General features: G+C 45.0%; 1 protein-coding gene across 3 annotated transcripts in view; it reads left to right on the forward strand.

Moving 5' to 3' along the window:
• LOC124615803 (inactive dipeptidyl peptidase 10) overlaps nt 1-18,732 on the forward strand; it is a 1,404,300-nt gene that overhangs the window by 474,791 nt on the left and 910,777 nt on the right. The gene's annotated exons all lie outside the window — the stretch shown is intronic.

The raw sequence follows: 18,732 nt of genomic DNA on the forward strand, positions 1-18,732 counted from the left end.
TTAAAAATTCCTGCACTTCCAGATGCCAATGTGGGGGTGGTCCAACTTGTTGGTAAGTGCAGTCGTTCGAATCAGTTTGCAACAGTCGGAAAAGAATGCTCTCAAGCATATCGAGGTATGTGCTTTCTGCAACAGCGTTCTCGGCAAAGAAAATTGGACCCTACACTTTTCCCGTGAAACTGCACACAACACGTTAAATTTTGGAGAGTCCCTCTCATGTTGTACAACTTCATGTTGTTGTTCCGTACGCTTATTCTCACATTATGACGATTCACTTTACCATTTAAAAGGAATGTCGCCTCATCACGAAACACTAAGTGTGGAAGAAAACTGTCATCCTCCATCTTTCCAAAAACGAAATTACAGAACTCCGGACGTTTTTTCTTTTTTCCCAAATTCACGAAGAGCATGCAGTAGCTGAATTTTGCATGTTTTCATGTATAAACATCAACGCAACACAAGCCAGACGGACATCAGGGGCATGTTGAGCTGTCGAGGTGCACGGCGAACGGATTTCTGCGGACTCCTTGTGAAACTACGACGGATGCGTTCCACGTCTGTGTCAGACACTCGGGGAACGCCCGGCGATTTGCCTTTACACAAACAACTTGTTTCTAGAAATTGTACATGTCATCGTGTAATGCTGTAGGAGGATCCGCATCATACCCAGTACGAAAGTCACGATGAAAAGTTATTACTGACCGGCACTGCGAAAAACAGTGATCACAAAACGCTTTCTATTGTCCCGTCACCAGTTTTACTGGAAGTGAAGTGGGTGCACACTGCTGCCACCTAGCGGGAACAGTGTAAGACTCGAGAGTGTGCTCTTTCCAACAGTACATTGTTCACGCACTCGCTCAGCATAATGGTTACGAGATTTTTAGATAGGATGATTCTGTTTTGATACACCCTATTGTGATGTCGAAAAGAGTACGTTTATATTCTTCCACCATTAGAGCAGTAGACAAATAATTCGTCAGCCCAGTACGCATGCACAGATGAATCGTTACGCCTCTACAGATGGTGTGGTGATCCAGTCACGTGCTCATCCGTTTGCGCAGTGCCTCTATGTCAGTATAAGGAATTAGCGGTCAGCGAGACATTTACGTTTCAAGCGGACATTGTTAGCAAATGTGGTTATGTAATGAGGTGACAAGAAGGGAAAACGGTGTTTGGCAGTGCCCAGGGCCACATGGTCTGTGATGTTGTGGAAGTTGTTGGTGTTTCGTGGTGGACTCTTCAACGTGTCTGCAAGCGGTGATGTAACACACCTGACCACGAAACACGACGTCAGAAGTGTTGGCGGAAGAAGATCCTGACTGTGAGGGGCCGTAGAAGCCTTTCACAGCTTGTGATTCAAAATCGAATCCAAACCCGACAGCATCTGCAGCAGGTAGTCAATGAAGGTCTGTCCCAATGTGCTGGCGACAGAACCTTGCGATGGGAACTGCATGCAATAGACATTTGAAGTGTGTCACTTCGCATGAGGGCAATACTCACATAAGTTCATAAAGACAACAGCAAAGTCCATCGCGCTTGAAGAATATCTGACTGGTAACCTTAACACTCGCCCATCCTTTTACATCTCGAATGGCCTGCAAAGTCACCTCTGTGAGACATGTTGGATCAGCCGGTAAAACAACGACATCATCATCCGCGCAGTTTGGTGGAACTGTGCGACCAAATCCTCAGCGAATGGCTTAAACTGGACGTGACGTACCTGCCCAACTTTGTGGACTCACTTCTTAACCGAATCCAGGCGATTGTCAAGTCTATTAAATGATGCTAGTAAAGATTTTTGTAGGGGTTAATAATCTTTTTGGTCGGTGAGAGTAGTTTGCCGTCTATATTCACTTGCCTTTTGGTATATGACTGCGCCGTGCTGATTTACGAACGTAAATGCTCGAATCACTTCGTGCAACTATGAACGGTCTCCTACACATTTCGCCGAGTGGCCTGAGGGCGTCTTGTAGCTTATTAGCAGTCATCGTACGTGGAAATACTGGTCGGCCGGCACCGTGCGAGTCGTTATGAATATGCAAGCACGGCCGCCCCCTCGCAACGGCGGTAATTAAATTTAATTAACGCCGAGGTAACATCGGCATTCATGGCAAGTCATTAGCTCTCTGTGCACCATCTCGGAGAGCAGTCCCGCGCGGCAGTCAGCTACACGGAGCTGCTGGAGTTACGTTGCTCCAAACAGCTGAAAGATGTACGTGGGTCGACCGGAAAACGTGCTCTGTTTTTGGCGGTACAATGTACAGATTACAAGCAGAGTAACAAGTGCGTTTATTCTTTGTGCAGGCAGTCCGGCACCACTACTACATTTCTCTATAATTTCACTAGAAACTGGTACAACTGGCTAATATCGTGTGGGGTCCTCGCGAGCACGCACAAGAACTGCAACACGACTTGGCATGGACTCGACTAATGTCAGAAGTAATGCTAGAGGGAACTGAAACTATGCAGGGCTGTCCAAAACTTCGTAAGAGTACAGGTGTGGAATCTCTTCTTAACAGGACTTTGCAAGGCATCCCATCCCAGATAGGCTCAATAATATTCATCTCGGGGTAATTTTAAGTGTTTAAACCCAGAAGAGCGTTCCTGGAGCCACTCTGGAGCAATTCTGGACGTGTGGCGTGTTGCATTGTCCTGCTGGAATTGCGCAAGTCTCTCGGAATGCACAATGGACATGAATGGATGCAGGTGATCAGACAAGATGCTTTCGTACGTTTCACTTGCCACAGTCGTATGTAGATGTATCAGCGGTCCCATATCACTCCAACTGCACACGCCCCACACCATTACAGAACCTCCACCAGCATTAACCGTCCTCTGCTGACTTCCAGGGTCCATGGATTCACGAGGTTGTCTCCATACCCGTTCATATGCTCGACACAACTTGAAACGAGACTCGTCTGACCAGGCAACATGTTTCCAGACATCCACAGTCCAATGTCGGTGTTGAGTGGCCCAGGCGAGGCGTAAAGCTTTGTGTCATGCAGTCATCAAGAGTGCACGAGTGGGTCTTCGGCTCCGAATGCCCATATCGATGATGTTTCGTTGAAAAGTTCGCACGCTGACACTTGTTGATGACCCAGCATTGAAATCTGCATCAATTTGGACTTCTGTCACGTTGAACTATTCTCTTCAGTCGTCGTTGGTCCTGTTCTTGCTGGATCTTTTATCCGGACGCAGCTATGTCGATTCCTGATATTCACGGTGCACTCGTGAAATGGTCATAAGGGAAAATCCCAACGTTACCTCGGAGATGCTGTGTCCCATCGCTGGAACGCCGACTGTAACACCACTTTTAACTCACCTAAAGCTTGATAACCTGCCTTTGTAGCAACAGTAACCGATCTAACAACTCCACCAGACGCTTGTTGGTGACCGCAGCTCCGTATCCTGGATGTTTACATAATCCGTATTTAAATACACATGCCTATAGCAGTTTCTATGGGCAATCAAAAAGTTTCAGTTTTAAGGCCGTACATTCCAGAATTGGTAAGCAAGTCAAGCAAAATCGCCGTGAGCATTGAAGCTATCATCCCAGTGAGGCACCAGGTTGAAGATAGCCTTTTCGAAAAACACCGTGGCGAAATGCGTGTGGAAGTTATAAAAAAAAATCTCCACTTGTACTAAAGCTTGAGGAATATCTCACTTCAGCCAGTGAGTCAACAGAGGGTAGTATAAGAGGCGTACAGCATGACTGGCTGTGCTTTTCGATCCGGGTTTTTCGGAGATTAACTCAATCCATCCTTGGATTACGTACGAAATTACAATGATATCCAGGCCATTAGCTGCTTACAGGCCTTGATAGATATCAACGTGGATAGTTTAAAATGCGTGCTCCAACCGGGACTCGAACCCGGGATCTCCTGCTTATGTGGCAGACGCCCTATCCCACTGAACCGTCGAGGACACAGAGGATAGTGCGACTACAGGGACTCTGGCACGCTCCACGTGAGACCCACACTTCCATCTTACTGCCCACATACTAAATTTGTAGTGCCCCTGCCCACCACACTTGTTAATCGCGGCAGTGAATCAACCGATTCACGTAAGAGTTTGAATAATTTGTTGCATCTGTACTGAAGAAGATCACCGGCTGGTAAGCCGTATCTGTATGAAGATATGCCCAAAAGAACAGATACCATCTTCCTATATTCATACTGGATTACGTACAGTATGTCGAGAAGCTCTCAAAGTTTATGTCCCTCGCAGAAGTAGTGTCCTTTGATACTATGTGATGAAGTGGAAAGCTATATAATTTGGAATAAAGTTCAAAAGGGATGCCATTTTGATGCACATATGTAGTAAACACCATAAACTGATGATATCAACACAGTTTCTGACAGAAATAGATCGGGAGGCTTCCTGTAAACGATTGGCGACTATGGCGCACAGCATGTATCTCGTACTTACACTCGTAATATTTCTCATCTCTTCGTGCATTTTCGTTAGTTTAAACAATTTTCATTTATTTATTATGATGACCGATTACTGGCGTTGTAATATTCTTACGAACGCAGTTGTATCTGCATCGGCAAAAGTGACTATTTATTAGCAAATGTTTATCAAGCAAGACCACTTGCTTCGCCCCAGAATACGTGTGTATTCCCTACGTACCTCGCTGCCGCCGTAACGGGAGTTCTCATGTCTAGTCACAGCACCTCACACCATCATCCGCTAGCAACGCAATATGGTCCACCTTCTCCTTCATCCACCGTGGGAACTGAAATCGTACTCGCGACTGTGTGCGTTGTGCAGTACCGCTTGAGTCACTGAATTTTACATTATATCTGCAGATGCGGTACAAAATTGTAAAACTGTAAAATAAGGATTTGCACTGTGGCTTGAGCATAAGGTAAACCATACTAAGTACGTCGACTGCTTGTTGCATGTGGTAATTGCACGGGGAGAGATGAGGACTGTAGGACGGCTGCTTCAGTGTATCCCACTAGACTTGGCGTAGCTTCTGCTTTACGACAATAGCGACGTGGGTCGTGTGTTATTTTGAAGCAGCAGCATCTCTTGTTTCAACTTTGCAGAACGTGTCGTCTTAAATGCAAGCTGTAATTTCTGCCCCATACACATTTTCCGTTCTCCGATGGATGTCTACCAGACTTCGTTCTTCGACAACCGAAACAAGAGTAACAGCACGCTGGTCCCCTTTGAACGCATTTGGTGATAATGTTGTCGTAGTTCACGTTTTCGCGATCACCGCATGCAAGACACGAGTTCCACACTAGTACCTTGCGTACGTGTCGGCGCTTATACACCCGCATCGGGGTCGGGCTACGTTGCATATACGCTTTGTTAATACCCTCAAACGGAGTAATTTTGATAACCCGTTATTCTTCCTTTGTTTAGACATTTCTAAATGAGTGGAATCCATATTTATTTACTTATATTGTCTAAATCTGCAACCTGTAATAACAATTATTTAGTGGAAAAATTTGTGGGTGGAAGCATAAGGAATATCTTTTTCGCGATTAGTTAACTCTCAAATTATCACCCATTTCAAGGGAAAAAATGCCTTTGCAATGTTGAACAAAGTCTGGTGGCTGTAAGTTTCCATCGCTAGGTAAAACTATTCAATGGCGTATTCACTGAAAACCGTTTTCGGGTTTACTCCTTTCCATAATTGCAGGAAATTTTTGTAACATGTACTGAACGCCCATCCGTGGTTGATACACTACTCTTACATTTACGCACACTCACACAGATACACAAACAGAAAATTTTTATTTTTGACTGGGACAAAAATGTCCTAGAAGTAAATAAAAATGGTCCATTCTTCGCTTTCTTCCAAAGTTTCCAGTAAGTTTCCCCTTGACCATCACGGGAATTCCAGAACTGAGAATCTCTTACCCCGACCCCCAATTCCCAAACACACATTCTGAACTGGGTACGTCTCTGTCCCACTTCAACTTACTGGGATTGAAATGCCTCTAAGCACTATGGGACTTAACATCTGAGGTCATCAGTCCCCTAGACTTAAAAACTACTTAAATCTAACTAACCTAAGGACATCACACACATGAATGCCCGAGGCAAGATTCGAACCTGCGAGCGTAGCAGCAGCGCGGTTTCGGACTGAAAAGCCTAGGACCGCTCGTCCACAGCGACCGGCCTTACTGGGATATCTGTCTCAAAATAACGAAATTTTACAGCGCCTCTCCCATCTCTCACTAGCTCAGAATGAAAGATCATTTTCACTTAAAACCTTTCCACTTTTTCAACCTTTTTCACTGAAACTATTAATTTGAACATTATTAAAATCCTTTACAATATTATGAAAAGGGTAGATTACAACTCACCCCATAGTGTAGATGTTGAGTAGCAGACTGGCACAAGAAAAAGACAGCTGAACAAGTTAGCTTCGACCTAAAAGACCTACTTCTAATGCAGGCAACACCCACACACACACACACACACACACACACACACACACACACACACACACACATCCACGCAAGTAAACTATCGCACACATGACCACTGTCTCTGGCCGTCTCGAACTGGGATAGAAAGTGGAACAATAGGTGATGACAGTCTGGTTGGAGTGCAGGCAGTGAGTACACATAATAACACTACTCTCAGTACCCGAAGAAGACGGCTGGGTCGATCGTTTAAAATAGGGCATAAAATGGAAGCAACTCGGTAGAACACCCAGAAGACCAAGATGAACCATGTTGATTATATACACTCCAGCATCATGCCACCAAAGGTCCATGGTTAATGGAGAATGTCATTGTGAACAAGTGATACATTGACACATCCAGCAATTCGGTGTTTTTCTACACTCCTGGAAATTGAAATAAGAGCACCGTGAATTCATTGTCCCAGGAAGGGGAAACTTTATTGACACATTCCTGGGGTCAGATACATCACATGATCACACTGACAGAACCACAGGTATATAGACACAGGCAACAGAGCACGCACAATGTCGGCACTAGTACAGTGTATATCCACCTTTCGCAGCAATGCAGGCTGCTATTCTCCCATGGAGACGATCGTAGAGATGCTGGATGTAGTCCTGTGGAACGGCTTGCCATGCCATTTCCACCTGGCGCCTCAGTTGGACCAGCGTTCGTGCTGGACGTGCAGACCGCGTGAGACGACGCTTCATCCAGTCCCAAACATGCTCAATGGGGGACAGATCCGGAGATCTTGCTGGCCAGGGTAGTTGACTTACACCTTCTAGAGCACGTTGGGTGGCACGGGATACATGCGGACGTGCATTGTCCTGTTGGAACAGCAAGTTCCCTTGCCGGTCTAGGAATGGTAGAACGATGGGTTCGATGACGGTTTGGATGTACCGTGCACTATTCAGTGTCCCCTCGACGATCACCAGTGGTGTACGGCCAGTGTAGGAGATCGCTCCCCACACCATGATGCCGGGTGTTGGCCCTGTGTGCCTCGGTCGTATGCAGTCCTGATTGTGGCGCTCACCTGCACGGCGCCAAACACGCATACGACCATCATTGGCACCAAGGCAGGAGCGACTCTCATCGCTGAAGACGACACGTCTCCATTCGTCCCTCCATTCACGCCTGTCGCGACACCACTGGAGGCGGGCTGCACGATGTTGGGCCGTGAGCGGAAGACGGCGTAAGGGTGTGCGGGACCGTAGCCCAGCTTCATGGAGACGGTTGCGAATGGTCCTCGCCGATACCCCAGGGGCAACAGCGTCCCTAATTTGCTGGGAAGTGGCGGTGCGGTCCCCTACGGCACTGCGTAGGATCCTACGGTCTTGGCGTGCATCCGTGCGTCGCTGCGGTCCGGTCCCAGGTCGACGGGCACGTGTACCTTCCGCCGACCACTGGCGACAACATCGATGTACTGTGGAGACCTCACACCCCACGTGTTGAGCAATTCGGCGGTACGTCCACCCGGCCTCCCGCATGCCCACTATACGCCCTCGCTCAAAGTCCGTCAACTGCACATACGGTTCACGTCCACGCTGTCGCGGCATGCTACCAGTGTTAAAGACTGCGATGGAGCTCCGTATGCCACGGCAAACTGGCTGACACTGACGGCGGCGGTGCACAAATGCTGCGCAGCTAGCGCCATTCGACGGCCAACACCGCGGTTCCTGGTGTGTCCGCTGTGCCGTGCGTGTGATCATTGCTTGTACAGCCCTCTCGCAGTGTCCGGAGCAAGTATGGTGGGTCTGACACACCGGTGTCAATGTGTTCTTTTTTCCATTTCCAGGAGTGTATTTAAACAGTTTCGAGTAGTTATCGCTGATTCCCACCCCTACTGATGGCGTCGTAGCATTTTTTTCTCTTATACCCATAAACCTACATCCCTGATTCTTTAAAAGAATCGAGTTCCCAGTTACAAAACATCATGTATCCTGAACTATGTCTCGTGCAATGCTATGATTTTGTAGGTGCATTCAGTGGTATATCTCGATACTATCTGCAAAATGAGTTGCAAATAGAGTAAATAATTAATAAATGAAAACATCATAGCTGATGTTGCAGTTTTACTATGTAGCAGCAAAATCAGCGATAAACTTTTTTCCCTTTATCATTATGGTCGGGACGTGAGGGAGAAATGTTCGTATGGGTTTGAAATTACGTGTAAATTTTGATGGAAGTCGCTAAGTACTCTCATTCACAGATACTGGATGATTTTAGTCTGGGTAATTTGCGCCCCGTGAGTTTTGTTCCTCAGGACGTATACATGTTTCTAACAGTAATATTTGACGTAGTTTAATCTTTTAAGATAAGATTATAGCTTTTAATGAGTAGATTTGGACAGAATTTTACGGTCACTAACGGTATGAATCATGGAAATCAAATTTTTGTTGCCCCTGAAAGCTGTTACATAGGCAATCCGAAACACGGGCCGTGCCCCGGTTTACCCTTTTAGTGGCTAAAAATGGTTCAAATGGCTCTGAGCAATATAGGACTTAACATCTGAGGTTATCAATCCCCTAGAACTTACAACTACTTAAATCTAACTAACCTAAGGACATCACAGACATCCACGCCCGAGGCAGGATTCGAACCTGCGACCGTAGCAGTCGCTCGGTTCCGGACTGAAGCGCCTAGAACCGCTGGGCCACCACGGCCGGCGTCTTTTAGTAATGTCGATACCTATCCGAGTGCATTGCTCGATAATCTGTTGTAATATCGGCCAGCTGCTATATGCGTGAAATTCAGCTGAATCACTAGCCTTACATAGAACTGGAAACAACCATGGGAAATGCGAAAAAAGGAGAAGGAAACCTGCTGAAAACTAATCGTCTGCCTTCCCTGGGAATAATCATAACACGATACAAAGACTTAGCTTCATAAGTAAATATTTCGTTATTACTGTTAACCGTTACTTTCCCCGGCGGGCTCGCGGCACAGAAGTTGCCGCTCTTCAGCAATTGTATTATGAAATGTATAGTTTCAATAGAAGAGTTTCAAGAAGGTAAAATAAGTGATTATATTTATCCTAAGTCCCCTCCGTAGATGAATGGTCAGGGCGAGAGAGTGCAATACAGTGTACCTGGGTTCGATTCCCGATACTGCCAGGGATTTTTCCTTGTTCGGAGGACTAGACTGGGGTACAGTCAACCTCGTAGAGCCATCTAAGAAGTCATTTGTACGAGAAGTAGCATCACCACGTCTGCTAATCCGACAACGACCAAGAGAGCGATGTGCTGGACACCATGCCCTGGATCTTGATGACGCCATTGGCTGAGAATGTCACGGAATCACTCCGGTCCGATTGGCCTTCTGTGGCCAGAACGGCGGTGCTACGTTGTGTTCATGCTAAAATGATAATCATATCATGTACGTTACTTTTAGCTGAGCATTATACAATAATTTTTGTAATTGTGAGTAAGGAACGGTATGTGGGTAGTATTGGAGAAAATGTTGTATGGAACAGATGTGAGATATGTACGGGCGATGGAACTGATAGGTGGGTTGTGGGTATCAAGATATGAGTGGGATGCAAGATTAGCAAGGAATGAGTGAGCGGGAACGTATGCTGTGCTGTGAAGGAATGATAAATTTCAGGGATGAAGTCATGGTCGAGGAGGCAAGGCGACTGAAATTACGTTGGGAAGGACATGGAATGTGTGGAGACGGAGACAAGATGGAACCTGCTCATAAAGACGTGCTAACAGACCAATGATCTCAATGATGGGGGTGATCATAGATAGTGGTGACTTAGATTTATAGAAGGTGTAGGAAAAGTGGATGATGGTGATGCTGATGATGTTGGCTTGTGGGGCGCTCAGCATCGTGCTTGTCAGCGCCTGTACAAATTCCTATCTTTCCATTTCCAGTCTTGCCACTACCCGAGTGATGATGAGATGGTGATGAGGTGATGAGGACAACACAAACACCCAGTCCCCAATTGGAGAAAATTGTTGACCCGGCCCGGAATCGAACATGGAACCGCGTGATCCAAAGGCAGGAGAGGTGGAGGTATTCTATGTATTTGAGGTGGTGGGGGAACTTTAAGAGTTGGTTAGAAAGTGAAGCGGAAGCATATCCTTCCCAAATTACGTTTGAGTGATAAAACTTCCAAGGAGCGTAAGTCCATGCTTCATCAGCATAAGGAAGGTTGAGACGGATGAGTGTTTAGTATGTAGAGATTATGTAGGATGTAATCCCTATGTTCAGCTGGTTACTAGCTTTAATCTTTTGAATGATTAGTAGGCGACGGTTTATAACACTGTCAATCACACTACCGTACTAGTTACGTGAGCTGCTACTTTACACAAAGTTTGAGCGTGATCGTGTTAATAATGCTTAATTTAGGCGGAGGTATTCAATTATTCTTTTCCAAAACATACCGTAATCAGTGCACAAAAAAGTGAATTGAAAAACTTTTCTATTAGATCCTGCAAAAATGTAATTACGTGTTGTAGCAAGGTAAAATTACGATTGCCAGTCGCATTCGGAAATACTTTATAATTAGTGAAGATACTGCAATAAGTGAGCCAAATTTCAATTATTTATCAATCGTCAGCATTAAATATTTCAGGAGGAAGTTACTTAACAAACTTTTAACGGTAATACCTGTCTAATTACTGTGAGAGTAATTAACAAGGAAATCAGTCCCTGACATAAATGGTTAAGAAAATATTCTATATGGTTCTGAGCAAAGTAACATATAAAGTAATATACGAAATTCATCGGCGGCTCTACTTTCTTCACACGTCCATAAACAGATATATACATAAATGAACACACACTTGCCACACTTTGCAGACAGCGAAACGCATAATAATAATTAATCATTTATCTGGAACTGTTGTTGAGTAATACTGTCAGAATATAGTTGCTTTTAGATTAATAGTGAACTTCTCTAGGAATCAAAATTCTATTTTAGTACTGCACAGCGTACTTATTCCCCCACTTAACTAAAATCATTTGGTGAAACACATTTTTGAAGATAACACAAATTAGTGATCGCCTTTTGTAAGAAAATAAGGTACCTATGTCTTTAAAATTATGACACTAACATAACTTTTAGGATTTGTGCCAGGAACGTACCATGGGCAGTACGACGTGGGTAAATAACAGTGTCATCGTACACGTAAACAATATTGATAACTAACTCACGGTAAAAACTAGCCCATGAGATTTACAAGGTAAATACTAGCCCATGTGATTTACAAAGCTAAAAGATAGAGTACACTGGCTGGAAGCGATAATGTGACCATTACGTTAGCCTTGTCAAATACAATTATGTGGTTTCAGGCTTAGCACCTACAGGGCCCACACATGGTTCTTCCTCTAATTATCAGTTACAATGCAGCACTGTCTGCATATTTCACATCTTTACTATCGGAGACAACAGCACTCCAAGGCAAAAATTCCATGGAATTGTATAGATTTTAGCCCGGTGCTCGATCCTACATGCGCTCATTCCACAGAGGTGACAGAAGACATGGGATACTTGATAATATTGTGTCGGACCTCATTCTGCCCGGCGTTCTGCAGCAACTCTACGTCGCATGGACTCAACAACTCGTTCCTCTATGAAATATTGAGCCATGCTGTCTCTATAGCCGTCCATAAATTGGAAAATGTTGGCGGTGCACGAACTGACCTCTGTATTATGTTCGATGAGATCCATGTAGGGCGATCTGGAAGGTCAAATCATTCACCTAAAATGTCCAGAATGTGCTTCAAACAAACCGCACGCAAACAGTTGTGGCCCTGTGACATTAGGCATTGTCACCCATAAAAATTCCACCGTTGTTTCGGAGCGTGAAGTTCATGAATGACTGCAAACTACCATTTCCGGTCAATGATCGGTTTAATTAGACCAGAGGACCCAGTTCACTCCACGTAAACACAAACCGTACTATTATGGAGTCAGCACCAGCTTGCAATGTGTCTTTTTGACAACTTACGTCCATGGTTTCGTGAGGTCTGCGCCACACTCGAATATTGCCGTTAGCTCTTGCCAACTGAAATTGGGACTCATCTGAATAGTCCACGGTCTTCCAGTATTCTAGGGTCAAACCCATATGGTCACGAGCCCAGGAGAGGCGTGGCAAGCGATGTCGTGTTAACTGTTAGCAAAGGCACTCACGTCGGTCGTCTGCTGCCGTACCCCTATAACGCTAAATTCCGCCGCACTCTCTTAACGGGTAAGTTCGTCTGACGTCTTAAATTCATGTCTGCGGTTATTTCACGCAGTGTTGCTTGTCTATTAGAACTGACAACACTTCGCAAATTCCGTTTCTCACGGTCGTTAAGTGAAGGCCGTCGGCCCCTGCGTTGTCCGTGGTGAGAGTTAATGTATGAATCTTGTTGTGCTCAGCCCACTCTTGACACTGTGGACCTCGGACTACTGGATTCCCTAACGATTTCCAAAATGGAATGCCCCATGCGTCTAGCTCCAACTGTCACTCCGCGTTCAAAGTCTGTTAATTTCCATTGTGCGGCCAGAATCACGTCGGAAACCTTTTCATACGAATCACTTGAGTACAAATGACAGCTCCGTCAATGCTCCGCCATTTTATACCTCATGCACGTGGTAATACCGCCATCAGTATCTTTGAAAATCGCTATCACGTGACTTTTGTCACATCAGGGTATGATGGCTGGCTGGTGCTTGGTCTGCAGTTTGCGTGCTTTCGCCTTTTCAATGCACACTTTGTCTACCCTATCGTTACAATGCCATTGACCTCATGCACGGACCAATAACATTTACAGTATTTTTACGCATTACTTTATAGGTACGGAAAAGGTTCATATTTAGTACAAAATGAGAAATAAATATAAATAGTGACAGAATATACATAAAGTATGGGCAAGGCATAACCTATAAACGATTGAAAACTGTGAATGACGTAAAGTAATGGTTTCATCTGTTACAGGTTAATTTTTGATGAAATGTTCGCCCGAGATACTTCATTGCTGTATTGAGATCGATTGAACATTTGTAAACGCCAGGGGATGAAATGCTCGGATGGCTTTTAGTATGTGCTAAAAGGGCCTTAGCCATTCCAATCTTTCGAGAAAACTGATGAAAACTTAACTAGACCGAAACCATTCTTTCTTTTCTCCTGAAAAAAACATCAGTGATGCTTAATATCGCTGTAGATATCGGAGCTCATTTCAGATTGTGAAAAAATAAAAATTTGCACAAAAAAGTTTGAACTTCGATGACAGGCTCTTTTAGTACAGTCCTGTCTTTCGTATGGTAGTTACTGGGTTTCCTTTTTAACAAATTCGTTCATGAGTCACTTTAGTAATAACCAGTAATTACAAATATGTTACAAAGGTACACTGGCGATGTATGTAAAATGCACCACATTACTGATAATAAAACGCATTTTTTAATCTCTTAGGACTCTTTTTATGACAAGTTTCAGCTGAAACACAAGTGCTCTTGAGAAACTGCTCCCACCATGTCTTGAAATCCAGTCAATCTATGGCATCAATTTCATCCATAATAAATGTTTGATATTGTTGGTATTTATTATGAGCTCTGTTATTTCTTGTATCATATAGAATCTGTCATGCTTTCTAAGTTCTCTTTTGATTATGCTGAAATTCCTGTTGCAGGGGGCAAAGGAATGTCCCATGACAGGGAAACATTCATTTTTCTCAAACTGCTAACATCCAGAACACCCCGATATTTTCGATACAACGGATTATTGTTGTATCATCCGCAGTTCTCGTAATATAAGTGCAATTCAGTGACTGATGGAGAAACGCTCTGCAGACATTTATAGAGGGAAGTGCTTATGTCGTGGTGCTCTAGTTTCCCATAGCCTTCGTGATATATATATATATACATACTTGAATTAATTATTTAATTTAATGAATACAAAATATATTAGCTGGAAAGTGTCGGAGATCCTTTTAGCTTCTTCTGTAACCTTACTTAAAGTTTTTGGGCTTTTGTCTTGTGAACCATTAGCTCGCCAATGATACATCAGTTTGCTACATCTTTAAGGTGAGGACTTCTCACTTTCACATCAGCAGTTCACATTTGCAGCAGCAGTCTATTTGAGGGCGTCCGAAATGCAAATCGAAAATTTCCTTGAAAAATAGTTCGGGAGGGTGGGAGGTGTGGGGGGGGGGGGGAGGATTGGCGGTGACCCTGTATCTGGGGATGTTTCTCCTTAAACAACATATCAACATATACACCGATTGCCAGCATAATGACTTTCGTTCAGTGCAAAACATCAGTGCGTTGCCGGATAGTTTCTCTTGTTTCTGCTGGAAGACCTCCCTTGACCTGCTAGAACAGCTTCCGTTTCTGACGCACTTAAAACGATTCCTCCAGCAGGTTTTCTACCATAAGCAAGCGTCTGAGTGAGTATCTTGTAGCATCAAGACACAGCTACCCTTCAGCTACATCTCATCGTGCTTAGGTCCGTTTCGGATATTACCTGAGTGACAGCATTCACTTATAGCTTGGGTTTTTGTAGGACTGATGGCAGTACCTGTGATATACACCACGAGGCAAAGTGATCGAGAAGAAATTAGAGGGATCGTAGTGACGAATGGATCCTAGGATGGACCGCAAGGAAGATGGAAGCGTCAGCATATTGGAACAGGTATAGAAGATATTGGCGGTTTTGGGAAGTTTTTCTTCCTTCCTTGTCATTTCATTTCCCTCGCGGGGGATGGGCTGTCAGCGGGTACAAGTCGCCGCTCTTCAGCCATATGACAGTAAAAAGTTTAAAACATGATATAAAAGTGGAAACGGAAGATTCAGTCGCACAATTCGAAACATAAAAGACCGATTTGTTGATTAAATAAAGAACTGACACAGATGAAATGGCAAATAAATGTTTCACAGAAGATAAAAGAAAGAATGACAGTTGCATAAGTTAAAGAAAGTACACTGGAGCGCCAAACTAACTGGTATAGGCATCCGTATAGAAATCACAGATACGTAAACAGGTAGTTAACGGCGCTGCGATATAAAAATGGTTCAAATGGCTCTGAGCACTATGGGACTTAACATCTGTGGTCATCAGTCCCCTAGAACTTAGAACTACTTAAACCTAACTAACCTAAGGACATCACACACATCCATGCCCGAGGCAGGATTCGAACCTGCGACCGTAGTAGTCGCGCGATTCCGGACTGAGCACCTAGAACCGCTAGACCACCGCGGCCGGCACTGCGATATAAGACAAGTGTCTGGAGCAGTTGCTAGATCGGTTACAGCTGCTACAACGGCAGATTATTAAGATGAGTTTGAATGTGGTGTTTTAGTCGGCGCACGAGCGATAGGGCACAGCATTTCCGAGGTAGTAATGAAGTGGCAATTTTACCGTACGACCATTTCAAAACTGTACAGTGAATATCAGGAATCCGGCAAAACAACTAATTCCCTACATCGCTGCGGCTGGAAAAAGATATCGCAGGAACGGGAACAACGATGACTGAAGAGAATCGTTCAAGATGACAGAAGTGCAACCCTTCCGCAAATTACTGCAGATTTCAGTGCTGGGCCATCAACAAGTGTAAGCCTGCGAACCATTCAACGAACCCTCTTCGTAATGGGCTTTCGGAGCTGAAGGCCCAATTGTGTACCCTTGATGACTGCACGACATAAAGCTTTACGCCTCACCTGGGCCCGTTAAGACAGACATTGGACTGTTGATGACTAGTAACGTGTTGACTGGTCGGAGGAGTCTCGTTTCAGATTGTATCGAGTGGATGGACGTGTACGGTTGTGGAGAATCCATGGACCCTGCATATCAGCATGGAACTGTTCTACCTGGTGGAAGCTTTCTAATGGGCGTGTGCAGCTGGATTGATGTGGGACCCCTGATACGTCTCGGTGCGACTCTGACAGGTGACACATACATAAACATCCTGTCTGATCACCGACAACCATTGTGCATTCCAAAGGACTTGGGCAATTCCAGCAGGATAATGCAACACACCACACGCCCAGAGAAGCCTCGGAGTGGTTCCAGGAACTCTTTCGCTGGCTTTCATACTCTCCGGACACGAACATTATTGAGCATATCTAGGATGCCTTCCAATGAGGTATCTCCACACCCTCGTACTCTTACGGATTTATGGACAGGCAGCAGGATTCATGGTTTCAGTTCCCTCAAACAGACATTTGTCGAGTCCATGCTACGTCATATTGCGGCACTTCTGCGTGGTCGTGGGGGGCCTTCATGATGTTAGGTAGGTATACCGGTTTCTTTGGCTCTTCAGTGTAAAAATCCAGTGTGTGGTCCTAGACTCTGAGGAAGAAGGGTATCATGGGAACATAGCAGTTGGGGTAGTGAGCAAGAGGGTATTTGTGTGTCTGGGTGGATGTTTGGAGGGCCGCCCGATGTTGCCGTGCGGTTCTAGGCGCTTCAGTCTGGAACCATGTGACCGCTACGGTCGCAGGTTCGAATCCTGCCTCGGGCATGGATGTGTGTGATGTCCTTAGGTTAGTTAGGTTTAAGTAGTTCTAAGTTCTAGGAGACTGATGACCTCATATGTTAAGTCGCACAGAGCTCAGACCCATTTGAAGCATTTTGATGTTTGGAGGTGGAATTTGGGAGAGTGAAGGGGATGCCGTTCTGGGTCAAGCTTTAGGATGTGGGTGCCGAGGAGTGGAGAGAGTGGGAGTCCTGACCGGCGGATGTGGGGTCTGTTCTGGCTTACATCTGGTAGGACAGGTACATATCGGGGCGGATTAAATGATCGGGAAGGGAAGGTGATTAAAATTTCGTTGGCAGAGGATGTGGAGAGTGGAGGTGTAGCGCTGGGGGAATATTGTGGTAGAGGAGCCGCACAGTACCAGAGCAGTGCACAGGGGGGAGACTACGTGCGGAATAGTGTCGAGTCTACAGCTAACGTAGGATCTTCGGAGGTGTTCAGGGTGGAAGAGAACGGAGCGGAATTTTATAAGTAGGTTCAGGATGCTGGTGGAGGAGGGTGAGCGGATTCGAAAGGGTAGGCATTCGAGGAATTGTAGGGCGTGATAAAGGAAGAGAGGAGCGGAAGTCCGTGACACACATTTGTATGGCAGAGGATGGGTCCGACCAGGGATTTATAGTTGTAGAGCATTGTGGAAGGGTGCAATCCCCATGTTCGACCCATTAGTAGTTTTAGTAATTTTAGTCTGTTGTGGGCTTTTTGTTGAAAAGTTAGTAAAGGGTTTTGGGAATAGACAATATCCATTTATAAGAGATGAAGTTACTTGGCTGCAGGGGGCAGTACGGCACTTGGGAGAGTGTGGTGGACATCGGCACGTGGTGGTGCGGCTGTCGACACCAGGGTGGCATGTGTAAGTATGCCTGGCAACACCCGGGACGTCGGCCAGGAATGCGTCGCTGCAAACTATTCCGGGAATGCGGCCGGGGCGTCGAAGGCACAGCTGGTGGTGGCGACGCTGAGCAGCTAATGTCGTCGCTCCGGACACACCACGCAGTTCAGAGCTGTCAACGGTTTGTGAATCTGGTCGCTAGCAAGTCTTAGCCGACAGTGGGGTTCGGCGGGAAACATTCCCTAATAACTAGAAAATAATCGATGTCTACCTGTAAATTTACAGTGACAGTAAAAAGAACAAAAACATAAAAAATAATTACTTTAGAGTAATGACATTTCGGTAATACAGTTGTCTCGATAACATTTAACTGATCGACACTGCAATATTACAAGTTAATGTCAGCACGATATAAGCCATTGCAAATGTGAAATGCTGCTACATTAATAACCCTAGTACCCAGAACGTTGAATGCAAGCAAACAAACGTGCATGCAGTGTGTTTTAAAAGTGAGAGATGTAAGTCTATGGGATTGGGTGTCATGCGTGTATCACCAATCCAGTTATAGATTTAGCTTTAGCTAGTGGGTTACACAATTGTTTTTGTTTGTAACAGATCCGAAGATCTGTACCGAAACTGGTAATAGTGAAGTGTAAAAGTTTGTGTGTTCAAGACAGACCTTTAAAATAAAGTGCCACGATATAATAACGGACTTATTTTCAGACTTCATGTCTGCAATTGATTTATGACCTACATTATTAGTCTGTGTGACGAACAGATCTGCCAAGCAGACGGTAGAAACATGGCACGAAAGAAAAGAAATTGAAGGAGGGCTCCAAATAACTCACGCTGTGTAAGAAAGAAAGGTAAGAAGAAATGAAAACCGGAACCTCGTAAGCTGCACGAAGCCACTCTTCGGCTGAAGAGTACAACAGTCACACGGTATCAAGAGATGACGAGCAATAGCAGCCGGGATAAACCGTCACTTGACCTCCCCAGTTGACACAG

This window comes from Schistocerca americana, chromosome 5 (genome assembly GCF_021461395.2).
Source record: "Schistocerca americana isolate TAMUIC-IGC-003095 chromosome 5, iqSchAmer2.1, whole genome shotgun sequence".
Classification (NCBI taxonomy): Eukaryota; Metazoa; Arthropoda; class Insecta; order Orthoptera; family Acrididae; genus Schistocerca; species Schistocerca americana.